Consider the following 14591-nt stretch of genomic DNA (forward strand, 5'->3'; position numbering starts at 1 on the left):
TACCAGGTGGAAGAACTGCTACTTCGGGTTTGAAATCGCCATTGAACATGTAATTCATTGAAACTCCCACATTCAACATGTCCAATGCATCCGTTAGGGAAAAGTATTGCTGAAATGCAAACTTATTGTTTGGGATGAATGCGCAATGCCCCACAAAAAATCATTCGAGGATCTTGATCGATCATTGCAAGACTTGCGTGGAAACATCAGACCATTTAGCAACGCATTACTATTTCTTGTATTACATTTCAGGCAAAGATTGCATGTAATTCTTCAATCGACACCAGCAGATGAAATAAATGCTTGCCTGAAATACTCTACTTTGGGGTGCCACGTAAAGACAATAAAATTAACTACAAATATGCGTGTAGTTATGTAGCTACTGCAAAAGGATCCATCACCTGAGATATTCTCACATCAATTTCTTGAAATTGAGAACGTAAACATGCCGGTTGATCTGACCTCAGGACGAATTTTATTGCCTCATAACTTCTGCAATTTAGTTACGTCAAAAGAAGATTTTTTTATAGATAAAACAAATACAAGAACTCACAAACACAATGAAATCCAGTACATATTAAGGATACCAAAGAAAAAACAGTACATAGGAACAATAAAGGTAACAGTAAACAGCAACAGTAACAGTAACTGCAAAAACAACAAGGAAAACACAATTCACAAGTAAAGAAAACACAATACAAGGCACAACGCCGATACCTTGACACGGATACCAGAAAACAAAGGGCTAAACAGTACAGAGATACGTAGCAACACATAACAGAACAGAGAAAAACACATGAAAAATAAAGAAAAACATAAGTAACATAAATAACATAAAACACACCCGCAACCAAATACATAAAACAGACACAGAACAGATGTTGATATAGAATCACGTGCACAAAACCACTCTTACCACACACAGAGGAAGAAAGGAGCACAGGACCATACACATGCCACAAGCCATACAACATATACTGAATGACAATAAAAGTAGGTACAAACACACAAAACACACACACTCAAACAACAAGACAAACACACACATACCCACTTACACCACTACCGCACACCACACAGCATCCAAACACGCAAAAACAGGGAGCACAGGCCAAGGCGAATCAAGGCCACAAATATAACACAGAAAAATTGAACAACAGAAAAACATAGGCCTACGCAGGAGCCAAAAACATCCCCCAAACCCAAACACCGACACGCACACGGCAACAACCGGAACCCGGAGGCACCGAAACACACCACACATGCACAGGAGCAGCAGCATCACAAGGGGGGACACGCACAATACACACAATTTCCTGTCGAACAAAACACAAAGAGTAACAGTCAATCAAGTAAAATCGAGTCCGAGCGCAGTTAAAAGCTCTGTACCTCAAGGCACAGCCCTTGCATCACTGCTGTTCCTTATTCTCATATCAGATATAGACAAAAAAACAAGTCACAGCTTCGTGTCATCCTTTGCAGATGATACAAAAATCAGCATGAAAATTATCTCTGCTGAAGACATTGATAAACTACAAACAGATATTAACAAAGTTTTCGACTGGGCAGCAGAAAATAACATGATGTTTAACGGTGATAAATTCCAGGTACTCAGATACGGCAAAAATGAGGATCTTAAACATGATACAGGGTACAAAACACAATCTAATCTGCCCATAGTAGGAAAACAGCATGTCAAAGATTTGGGATTAATGATGTCCGACGACTTAACGTTTAGGGAGCTTAACCAAGCAAGTATTGGGTCAGCCAGAAAAATGATAGGATGGATTACGTGAACCTTCAAGTCCAGAGATCCCATCACAATGGTTGTGCTCTTCAAATCACTTGTGTTGTCCCGTCTTAAGTACTGCTCAGTACTCACTTCCCCCTTCGGAGTTGGAGAGATTGCTGAAATAGAGGGAATACAGAGAACATATACGGCACGCATAGACGAGATAAAACACCTAAATTATTGGGGTCGTCTCCAAGCTCTCCAAATGTACTCACTAAAAAGGAGACAAGAGAGATACCAAATAATATACACATGGAAGATACTGGAGGGCCAAGTACCAAATCTAAACAGTAAAATAACAACGTACTGGAGTGAACGATATGGAAGAAAGTGCAGAATAGAACCAGTGAAGAGCAGAGGTGCCATGGGCACAATCAGAGACACTGTATGAACATCAGAGGTCCACGGTTGTTCAACGTCCTACCAGCGAGCATCAGAAATATTGCAGGAACAACCGTGGACATCTTCAAGAGGAAACTAAATTGTTTCCCTCAAGGAGTGCCGAACCAACCGGACTGTGGTGGGTATGTGGGCCTGCGGGCCGCTCCAAGCAACAGCCTGGTGGACCAAACTCTCACAAGTCAAGCCTGGCCTCGGGCCGGGCTTGGAGAGTAGAAGAACTCCCAGAACCCCATCAACCAGGTAACAATCACACGCAACCCCCGCCAAGGAGGCCGAAAGGAACGGGAACGGAGCACACAGTCAAAGCAACCTCCGAAACCACCCCAACCCCTCCAAGCACACACTAACCCCCTAACCCCACCCAAGACCGAATAACGTCATCAGACCACCGAGGCACCCACGGATCCAAAGGCAACCCCATGAACATAGACATCCGTGAACCACCGACCAAAGTCTACCGAAAAAGTGCGCTGCAACCACCATGCGCCCTTGTAAAAAGCCTAAAAGGCGGGTAACCCCAAAACCCTCCCGCCTCCTAACCCACACACAAAATACATAATCCGCAATCAAAATACACAACGAATTGTGCACCCGCCTCGAATAACCCGGAAAAGACAAAAAAGAAAACCGCAAAACCCCACCCCGAAACTCCAGACCACAAAACACCTCCAGGATATCCCGAGAACCAGGCAACCAACCCCTGCAACCGAACACAAAAATAAAATACATGCACCTGCGATTCATTAAAGCCACAGTGGACACACACCTCAGAATCACGCAAGCCAAGCATACACAACCGCTCATTCGTCGCCAGCGACAAATGCAGAAATCGAAAAAGCAGTTCCCGCTGCTGAGGCGCCAACAAACTCCCCCCCCCAAACACGACCAGATACCACTCCAATCCCAACACGGGAATAACCCTTCCACTTGAGACCGCACCTGGGGCAACAACACCCCATACACAGCCTGTCACGAAAAGAACAGAAACCCAGGATGGCAGCAGAGCTCCCGAAGAATCCCCACGGCCCAAAAATAAACAGGGGAGGGGGGGGGGTAAACAAGGCCACCTCCTGACAAACCCCCAAATCAAGCAAATAACTGAATTGAAGCGAGCAGAAAAAAAACACCCAGCGCATTTAACCCCTCGCCGAGAACCAGCCCCTGACGCAACGAGATCTAGAAGAGGGCCTTGGCCTTCGTGAAGACGTCATGAATGCCAACACCACCCTCCCTCATCCCTAACACCAACGTCGAACGACGCACAGGTTGATAACGACCACACCACACATACCTGTACACCATACGCTCCAAACCCAAGGCTTTCCGACGATCCAAGGGGGAAACACCGAGCCATAAACCACACACGCGACCAGACCTTACACGCAACAAGCAGCCCCCGCTGATAAATCGTCAACAGACAATTTGACAAGAAGCCAACCGCAACCCCAACCAAGCGAGAAACAGCACCCCAGTTCCCCTCCAAGGAGCGGTCATAGGAGGCAAACCAAGTAACTCCAAGAACCCGAATCGATGAGACCACCGGAAACCACGACCCATTCCCACACTATGCGGGAGGCCCACGCACCAATACCCATCAAACCCGACTTCGCACGATTAAGGACGGCCCCTGTGGCGGACTCAAACCGCAGGAGAACGTCCTGGACAGCACCGACAGAGCCCACCGAAGCTACTAACAGAACGGTGTCGTCAGCACACCCGCAAATGGGTAGTCGAAGACCGGACGGCAGAAGAGGAAGCACAATCAAGGATCACACCTTGACCGCCCGAAAGAGAGGTTCTTGAAAAATCACATACAAAAGCATATACATGGGACACCCCTGACGAACGGAACGGCGAATAGGAAAAAAGGAACTAAAAAATCCATTCACACAAACGCGACTGCGACTCTAGACATACAACAAACGTACCCAACCAACAAACACCGCCGGAATCCCAAGCCGCTCCATCGCACTAAAAACAAACCCCAAAGATACCTGATTGAAGACCTTCGACCAGTCCAAGCTGATCATAGACGCCGAAAGCCGATACTCGGACGCACAGAGAAGCACATCATGAAATAAAGCATTGCAATGCATCAGGGCACGGCCAGGCACATCACAAAACTGCTCCCTAGAGCACCCTCGCAACGACACTGCGACAGCGACGCACTAAAACCTTAGACAGAATTTTATAGTCAACATTCAAGAACGTAATAGGCCTCCAATTTGAAAACAATTGCAAATCGCCCGGCTTCGAGAGCAGCCGCACGATCCCGTCACAAAGGAAGTCAGGCAGAGCACCCAACCGCAGACACGTCTGCACCACCTCCAAAAGAACCTTCCCAACACATCCCAAAAAATAAGGTAGAACTCAATGGGCAGGCCATCCACACCGGGCACTCTCCCTCAACGAAACGACCGAACCACCTCCAGGAGTTTCACCATCAAAACATTCCGCACCAACCGGGCACACTCCGCCCCCAACAAACCGGGGGAACACCCGTCCAAAAATGGAACCCGCGAGCACACTATCCCCACGCACCTCCCCATAGAGTGCCTCCAACTCCCGCTCCACATAAAGCAGAACTCCCTCCGTGCTAGGAAGCAAAGAACCATCATGCCACCGAAGGCCCTTGAGAAGAACGGAATCCCGAGCAGTCTTCTCCCGCCCTAAAAGAAAGGGAGCGAGCCTCTCCCCATCCACACGCTCAGCCACACGAGCACGCACCCGAACACCGTCAGCCAACACCGCACGCAAATCACAAATACGCTCCTTACACTCAGAAATCGCACCAAAGCAGTCAACCCCAGCATTTAACCGCACATATAAACTAGACAAACGTGCCTGAAGCAACCTCAGCAGACCAAATCTCCTTGCCGCCTCCCGCTTAGCAACAACCCCAAAAAACTTCCGACACTCCACCTTACACCACTCCCACCAAACGAACAGAGAAGAGAATGCAGACCTGCGGGCAACGATTCGAATGGGTTGAAAAAGTATTTCCCAATATTGAAACCAATTATAAGAATCACGATTGGCAGAGTGAACGAGCTATTCTTGTGGACAAGAACAAAACGTCTACGATCTTAATAATATTATTCAGTCTAACATTCAAAGCGAGGCAGTCACATGCAAGTCCGTCGACACTGTTGAGGAAGTAGATGAAGTGGTTAATTTTCCAACAGAATTTTTTTAATTCACTCAATCTGCCAGGGATACCATCACATGTACGGCAATTGAAAATCGACTTGCCAATTTCATGTTGCGAAATATCAACCAGCCAAAACTTTGCAACACCACGTGCCTTGCAGTAGAAAAATTAATCAGCGACGTCATAGAAGCAACAATCTTACAGGACCTTTCAGAAGGGAAGATGTCCTCATTCCTCACATTCCTATGATTCCAACAGATATACCATTTTAATTTAAGAGATTGTAATTTCCAATTCGATTGGCGTCTGCAATCACCATCAACGAAGCTCAGGGCCAATCTTTAGAATTGTGCAGTTTATATCTAGACACGGATTGCTTCTCACGTGGACAATTATATGTTACGTGTTCTAGAGTCCTCAAACCAGACAATCTCTATATATCCACAGACAGTGGAACAACAAAAAATATTGTATACCCACAAGCACTGTGAAATTCAACATATTAGAAACGTGCACTTTCTCTCTTCTTTCTTTCTCATTAAACCAGACTGAGCCACAGCAACGCCTGGCGGGTACTGCTAGTACACAAATAAGATGCAACTGAGCAAACTGTTGCATTTCTAATACACAAGAAATAACATGGCTTAGAATAAGATGCAACATTGGACAAAGATCCTGGTGTCAGAGGTTAGGATCCAGGACGGTTGGGATGAAGCACAAACAACACTCCTCCCAAAAATACGATACATCTGAAGTTAGGTAAAGGGAGGTTAAGTGCAAGGTTGGTGAGTTGATGTGTTAAAACAAACACCTTCCAACAATATAGCTACAATATTGAACATAAACCCAAAATGGTAGGCGAGAGACAGTAACATTTATACCCAAACAACTGTCCTATCAATATAGCTTCAATATTGAGCATAGATCCGGGCAAGTTAGTCACGGACAGATAGGATTATATAAAAAATAACCAGCACGTTTCTAAGAATATACATACAATATTTAATAATGATCCAAGCAGGTTGGGCACAGGTCTGCAAACTTTATATCCAAAATCAACACTTTCATAACTATATATTGTATTAAACCTTAGGTTTCAGGTGGTTGAGTTGTGGTAATATGAGGAAAATACCTAGTAATAACACATTTCTAATAATAATATATTAGCAAAATCATCTGTAATGCAAGGTGGAATGGAAGTTGAAAGTAGACATTTGTCGTGAAGCTGAACCCCGGTTCATTCCGAACACAGCGAATACACAACACATAACACCTTGCCTCAGCAACCGTTACTACCACCTATACTCCTACACACACCAGACCCTTGAGGCGTACCACTCGGTTTGTACTGGAACACAATGAATGAACATATGGAAGGTATTTAAAGGCCGTCGGGTTTTGTCATTTAATTACAAAGAATAGACTCTGACAAATAAATACATATTAACATACTCTATTAGGGCAATACACTTCCAATACCCATAGACCACTTGACCTCCGCGATCACCACCCACTCTCGTAACTTCCGCCAAAGTCCCTCATACGGAATGATTACTACAACGCTCCACACCCGGTTAGTCTTTCATTCAATACTCACATACTGCAGACTTAACTTCGTCACTAAAATCACATCAGGTTCTCGCATAGCTGTCTGCTACACTTCGCTGCTGCCGCAAACAGGGATCCAGAGGACTTGCCAGTTCAACTCCCACAATCAGACTGACTTTAGCCAACCATGGGCTCAAACATTTCACCCCGCCTCTCAAGGAAGGTATAATCCGATTAACCTTATCCCTAGAGCGGTAACCTAGAAGCCTGACGAAGAATAATTCCTCTTTCCAGTAATTATTAATTTGGCTAAACAGCTTCGGTCTTAATCCATTGACCTTTCTTAGATATGTGATCCATAGTCTGTCTACTTAACATGTACTTCCAATCATCATTCGTTAAGTGTTGTAGTAATGATCCTCTAGCTAATAATTCCTACTAACTTGTGGATTACAACACCACTCCCCTCCTTTAACACGCATATGTCCCCATATGCATCATTGCAATAGTTCCATTAGTGCAAGGACCTGGAGGATGCACCCACCATATATGTACAACTAAAAAATCATCCAATAAGTTCATCATACACACGATGAAATAAATTAAAATTTTCCCCGACATGACCCACAACACTTCTCCAACATATACATTATATTCACATCATAGCACAGGTAAAATAGTCTGTAATAAATTTTCCCATCTCCAACAATGCACATATACCTAAACTGCTGACATATAATTACATACAAACATAACCATAAAATTACATGGACCAGATTGCTGGCACTTAAACATAAATGACACTAGTCATTAATATATACACAACACATATATATCTAAGGTTCTTCATCCTTAGTAACAAGTTAATAATAATTTAACATCTTGCCCTGTACTGTTGACATAAGGGCTTACAATGATCACACAATGTTTCACTGGCCTCCTCCACAATTGGCAGCATCACTTCTCTTGTCTTCGTGTCCCCATGTTGCTAGGTCATAGATCCTCCATGACCCAGACAAAACCCAGGCTGCCCAGCCTGGTGAATGTTGTCAATATCCCATCGTTGCTCTGTGCTAGCATGATCCTGGCCTCCAGAGCAACGGAGATTCCTACCCCAGGGTCATGTTCCCTCGGGTCTATGCTGCCGTCTCATTCCCGGGCACCAACCCCAGAACGCTGTAGATACTTCACAGCTCTCTGGTCACCCTTCCTTGCAGTGCTCACCACAGCTGTAGATCATTACTCTAGGCCCATCTGCCCAGAGTGTGTCCACCCGTATTCACACCTTCCCGACCGCTGTTCCTGCAAAATATTCCCTCGGAGCCCCTTGGCTCGATCCCATCATTACATGACACCCCCTCGGCTCCTTACTCTCTCTCCCCGTATATAGCCTGAGCGCAGCTGCAAAGCCATTGCAGCTGGCCCTTATCCCTGCTTTGATGTCAGGGGGCGAATTTCGCCTATAACGTCACGTTGGCTTCACTTCCACCCCCTTTTTTTCTAGAATTACTGAGTGTAGCGTCATGGCTTCCCTTCTACTCTACCTGAAGCTCTGTGACATGATCCCGGGGGACCTTCTCAAGCCTAACACTCAGTAATGGTGCCGATGAGGTAATATACAGTATATACATGCACATACATTATCACAATAAATACCTCATTAAAATAATTTCCAACTAATGTCACTAAAGCATCATACTGCCACTGGCTCGCCTCTAGCGAGATTCCTGGAATAACTTAATTAATGAGGAAATTAGTATATCTACTTGGCTCGTCCACTGCAACCACCAACACCTGAAATTTTGAAATTCTACATTGCAATCTTATCCATAAGACTTATCCACTCCGACTTAATTAATGAAAATTTTAATGAAAAAAATGAAATTTTTATTAGTCTTTTATGAGTCTTGCTAGAGATATCGACTTGCCTTGCCTACTGCAGGCACCAACTCCTGCAATTATCCACATTTCATCTTATCCATAAGACTTACCCACTCCGACACACCATTACCTCTGGTCATCCCAACCACTGATGACCTCAATATAACGCCACACATCCCCACAACCACTTCCTGCGTCCTAACGCACCGACCTTGCTACGCCAATACTCACCTTACCGACCACTACATGGCGCCCCTGCGCCACCATATACTCCACAACACCACACTCCATACCAGGCGTCCAAACGCCACCACACTACACCACCCAGTTGCGTCCCCAACGCCATCAACACAACACCCGGCGTCCTCAACGCCATCAACACAACACCCGGCGTCCCCAACGCCATCAACACAACACACATTGCGTCCCCAACGCCATCAACACAACACACATGGCGTCCCCAACGCCATCAACACAACACACAGCGTCTTCAACGCCATCAACACAACACACACGGCGTCCCCCCACCACCTTACCACCACAGGCATATGCCTTGCGCCAGAGCGCATCAAACCACCACGAGACGTCACCACCAATAACACCACCAATAAGTAACCAGACGCCACACACACTCCCTTTTCTCTCGTAATCCGTTAATTACCTGACCCACACTCGTCAGGTATAATTTCTTGTGTAGTGGCCACCCGCCACACACTACCACCTGCGTTAACATACTTCAACGCTAATGTCTACAATACACCCAACGTTACAACAACCAGTAACGCTACACATGCTACACCTTGGCGCTACAATGCCAACAATGTCATGCACTATACTACATCCATAATATCCACAGTTAAAACATGCACATTTCACTACAGTAAATACTATTCATTACGCTGGCGTTTAATAAGCCACTACACATGCATTACACTACAAAACCCGGCGTACTAACGCCAATACACAACCCTGCACTACACTTGGCGTCCAAACACCAATACACAACCATGCACTACTCCCGGCGCCACACACCCCCACCAACGGGATACGCTCCCCGTGTCCCACGGTAACACTCTCCATAATGCTACCTGCACCCACATAAAATCTCCATGGCCCTCTCCAGGGTACACTAGACGGCGAACCCCAGACGTCAAATTACGCGTCGCTCGCTATGCGTAGTTCACAATTCACTTCGCCTATTTTCTGTATCGATGTAACGCCTGAAATCGCTCGAATCTTTACGTAATATTTAATTATCTTTAAAATATTAGGTTTACACTTTACGTGAAATTTAATTTACGTCATATTACGTAGTTTTCACACTTGATTTGTCACTTAGCAACGTTTTCTCACTATTACCGCCTTACCAACGATATAAAACAAGCTCCAAGGTGCGGCTCGCTTGGCCCACCCATCGCTTGGCCCACACATGGCCGCACATGGCCCACGCTGGCCCACATTCACCCGCGCTAGTCTACCTCGCCACGCTGTATAATCCGCACTACGAACACTGTATAATCCGCATTACGAATACTGCACTTGTTTTGGATCCCGATGCTTCAGTGGTCCAGACTTGCATCTTAGCCGTCTCTCGTTGCGGGAATCTGGAAAGAAAGAAATAAACCCCACATGTGCCCCACAATGGCCTAGTCCCTTTAATTAACTAACTCCTCTGACCTGGTCTCACCTGACCCTTCTTTCCTCCGTCTAGTAACCACCATTCTCACCACAACCCGACGTCTACCATTTCTCGAACATTCCCTCACCAACTAAACCAGAACCACACTTCCTTCATCTCGCACAATGTTCCAAAACCTGTTTGCGCTGCCACCAAATATGTCGTCTACCAATTCCCTAACATTCCCTCACCAACCAAACCAGGAACACTATGAGGGGACAGATGTAAGGTCTTTAAAGGCCGTCGGGTTTTGTCATTTAATTACAAAGAATAGACTCTGACAAATAAATACATATTAACATACTCTATTAGGTCAATACACTTCCAATACCCATAGACCACTTGATCTCCGCGATCACCACCCACACTCGTAACTTCCGCCTAAGTCCCTAATACGGAATGATTACTACAACGCTCCACACCCGGTTAGTCTTTCATTCAATACTCACATACTGCAGACTTAACTTCGTCACTAAGATCACATCAGGTTCTCGCATAGCTGTCTGCAACACTTCGCTGCTGCCGCAAATGGGGATCCAGAGGACTTGCCAGTTCAACTCCCACAATCAGACTGACTTTAGCCAACCATGGCCTCAAACATTTCACCCCGCCTCTCAAGGAAGGTATAATCCGATTAACCTTATCCCTAGAGCGGTAACCTAGAAGCCTGACGAAGAATAATTCCTCTTTCCAGTAATTATTAATTTGGCTAAACAGCTTTGGTCTTAATCCATTGACCTTTCTTAGATATGTGATCCATAGTCTGTCTACTTAACATGTACTTCCAATCATCATTCGTTAAGTGTTGTAGTAATGATCCTCTAGCTAATAATTCCTACTAACTTGTGGATTACAACACATTAACAGCTCTAACAGTTAACTTCTGCTCTGGGTGTGTGCATATGTACATTTAGTAGAATTTGGGTCTGGTTTTGATATAATTAGGGAAAATTTAGTGGAATTTATTTAAGGTGTGACAATTTTGGTTGAATTTAGCTATTGTTATGTTAGGTTAGGTCTGGTTTGGTAGAATTAATGATAGAAAAACACATCTGAATATTGAACATAGCTAGATGGACACACCACTAACACTAAGAAATGGTCTTGGGAATGAGGTATGATATGTGGTTACTGAACATGGGATGTTGAAAATACACATTAAATTTATATGGAATAGGTAAACCTTGGGTAAATTAGGTTTTGACTGTGCTATGAGATGGAGAATTTTGTAATTTTGCTGGACATTATATTAAATTAGCTAAATTTAGGTAAATTTGGGTAAATTTTTTGGAAATTGTCTTAAATTATGTAAAATATATGTGAAACAGCTTATATTTGTCAACTTTATTTAATAAAATCTAGCTCTTGTTGTGTTAGGTAAGGTTGTGTAGGGTAAGGTATATAATATCTTAGGTGTAAAGAACTAGCTTATTCAGGAAATAGTGTAAATTAGCCTATCTGGGTTTGAGTTAACGCTAGCTCTGCAATAGATGGACAGAGGTTACATAAGCTTGTATGTGAGAATATGGGTGTTTATATTTAGTTAGTTTAGCTATTGTTAGGCTGAATTTGGTACATAATTTGGCAGATCAAGTTGAATTTTCCTAGATTTAGTTAAATTTGGGTTCTACTAGGATGAATTTTTGGACAATATAGTAAATTTGCTTACAATATCATAGAATTACTGACTTTACCTAACCCCAACCTGTCCTAACCTATCCTAATCCAACCCGTCCTAACCTATCATAATTAAGGTTATATTCAATAATCCTGTTGGATGGTTTGCCTAAATAAATATGGGTAACATGTAGGAAAGGATGTGACAAGGTGGTATATATATAATATATTCAAACTATGGATATAAATTCGGAAATGCTGGTGACCGAACAGTTGAGCATAAATTATGTTGCAAAAATATGCATTGAAGTATATGTGCATGTATGAGGATTGAGCTCTTAGGATGCCTGATGTACGATTCCTTTATGTGAAATTACGACTTTTGGGGGGAGCAAGATTGATTAAATTTAGCATACTATATATGATGTTCAAACATGTTTAGGAAAATATTGTGCAAATTGTGTATTGATTGACCAAGATGCGCGTGATCGTTTTTATACAAATTACACATTGATTATAATTGTGTAAACTTTGAATTAATTATACAGGTGGTATATATGAGCAGGTTACATATTGATAGTATTTTTCAAAAATTTTGTGATGATTGTATTTGTGTATTGATCACACTCCTGCAAATTGTGTATTGTCTGGGCAAGTTGTGTATCCATTGTGCAAGTTGCATATTAATTGTATATGTTTTGTAAGTGTATTTGTGGGAATTGTATAATTGTGTATTAATGTATATGTGCTAGATGTGTATTTGTTCGTATTTGTGCTAGTTGTGTATTAATTAAATTTGGGCAAGTTGTGTATTGTGTATATGCTGGATTTGTATTTGTGTGAATTGTGAATTTGTGGTAGTTGTGTATTTTGCGTATTTACGCTAGTTTTGTATTTAATGTATTTGTGTTGGATATATATTTGATTGTATATCTGCAAGTTGAGTAATAATTATGACAGATGCATATTAACTGTGCAAATGGTGTATTTCACGTATTTGTGCTAAATATGTATTGCATGTATTTGATTGTATTTATGCAAGTTGTGTATCGATTAGGAAACATGTGTATTAATTGTGCAAGTTGTGTATTAATTGTGCAAGTTGTGTATTAATTGCGCATGTTGTGTAATTTCTGTTCAAAATGCTATGCGTGCTAGAGGCTTACAAGAAAGTTAAACATCAATGCCATATACTCTCATAAACCCAATGTACCTTCTTGCATATAAATAAATAAATAAATTATATACGAGTCGAATTGTGTATTCGTGCCTGTTATGAATTGGTTGGCATTGTGTAAGTTGTGAAATTATGTAGCAAGTTGCGTATTAATTGTGCAAAATGTGTATTAATAATGCAAGTTGTGTATTAATTATGCATGTTTTGTAATTGAATTTTTTGCGAATTATGTATTTGTGCTAGTTATTTATAGTTCGAGTATGTGCATGCTGTATAATAATTATGCAAGATGTGTATTAATTGTGTAAGTTGTGTAATTTTCGTTAATGTGCATTTTGATTCGTGCAAGCGTATAGGCAATTTCTAATATTTGGGCAAATACTACACTTTGTGCACATATTATATTTGAGTGTAGATGGTATATTTTGTGTGTCTTATTTAGTGTGTGTGTAAATGTTATATTATACCTGTAAATGAAATATTTTATGTAAATTTATATTATGTGTATAAATGACCTATTTGAGGTGTAAATGCTGTATTTGCCCCCGCAAGCACAACTAGGTGAGTACATACATACATACATACATTTTATGATAAAATCCAATACAGTTCATGTTGTTGTGCCGCCACTAAGATGAGGTGTATAAATATCACAGGAACTATTGGTTAATGCGTGACATAAGTGAGGTTAGTGGGGCATCTACAAGCACCAGCTGAAGGCTGGTGGAGTGTTGTGGAGTCTGCTGGTATTATTCCCGGATGTTGGAGGGATGGTTGACCTCCCCCCCCCCCCCCCCCCCACACACCGACCATATAACGTCTAATTTTACCTACCACTCTCCCTTAACAGAGGTATCCCAAACTCTCACACACACACGTAAATCAGATTCATAACTCAAAATGTTTACGATTTACCAATTTGTATTACTATCTAGACTCTCAATTTCATTTTTTTATAAACCTAGCACTTAAAATTTGTCAATTTGTTTCATAAATTGATAACTTTGTTAATTATTAATTAATCATTAATTTAATCACTTAAATATTTGCACATTAATATTAGTTACTATAGTCTTTTTTTTGTTATAATCTTCCAGCATTGTTAATGGACTTATAAGCTTTAAGTACACCTGTGTCTCCAGTCCATACTTGTTGACCTCATACCCATCCTTCAGTTGGTAGTGGACCCCGGCCATTCCCGTCCTACAGATAGTAGTGGATCCCATACCCATCTTACGGGCGGTAGTGGACCCCATACCCATCATATGGGCAGTTGTGGGCCCCATACTCATCTACAGGTGGTAGTGGACCCCTTACCCTCCCTATGGGCGGAAGTGGACCCCAT

This window comes from Procambarus clarkii, chromosome 53 (genome assembly GCF_040958095.1).
Source record: "Procambarus clarkii isolate CNS0578487 chromosome 53, FALCON_Pclarkii_2.0, whole genome shotgun sequence".
Lineage (NCBI taxonomy): Eukaryota > Metazoa > Arthropoda > Malacostraca > Decapoda > Cambaridae > Procambarus > Procambarus clarkii.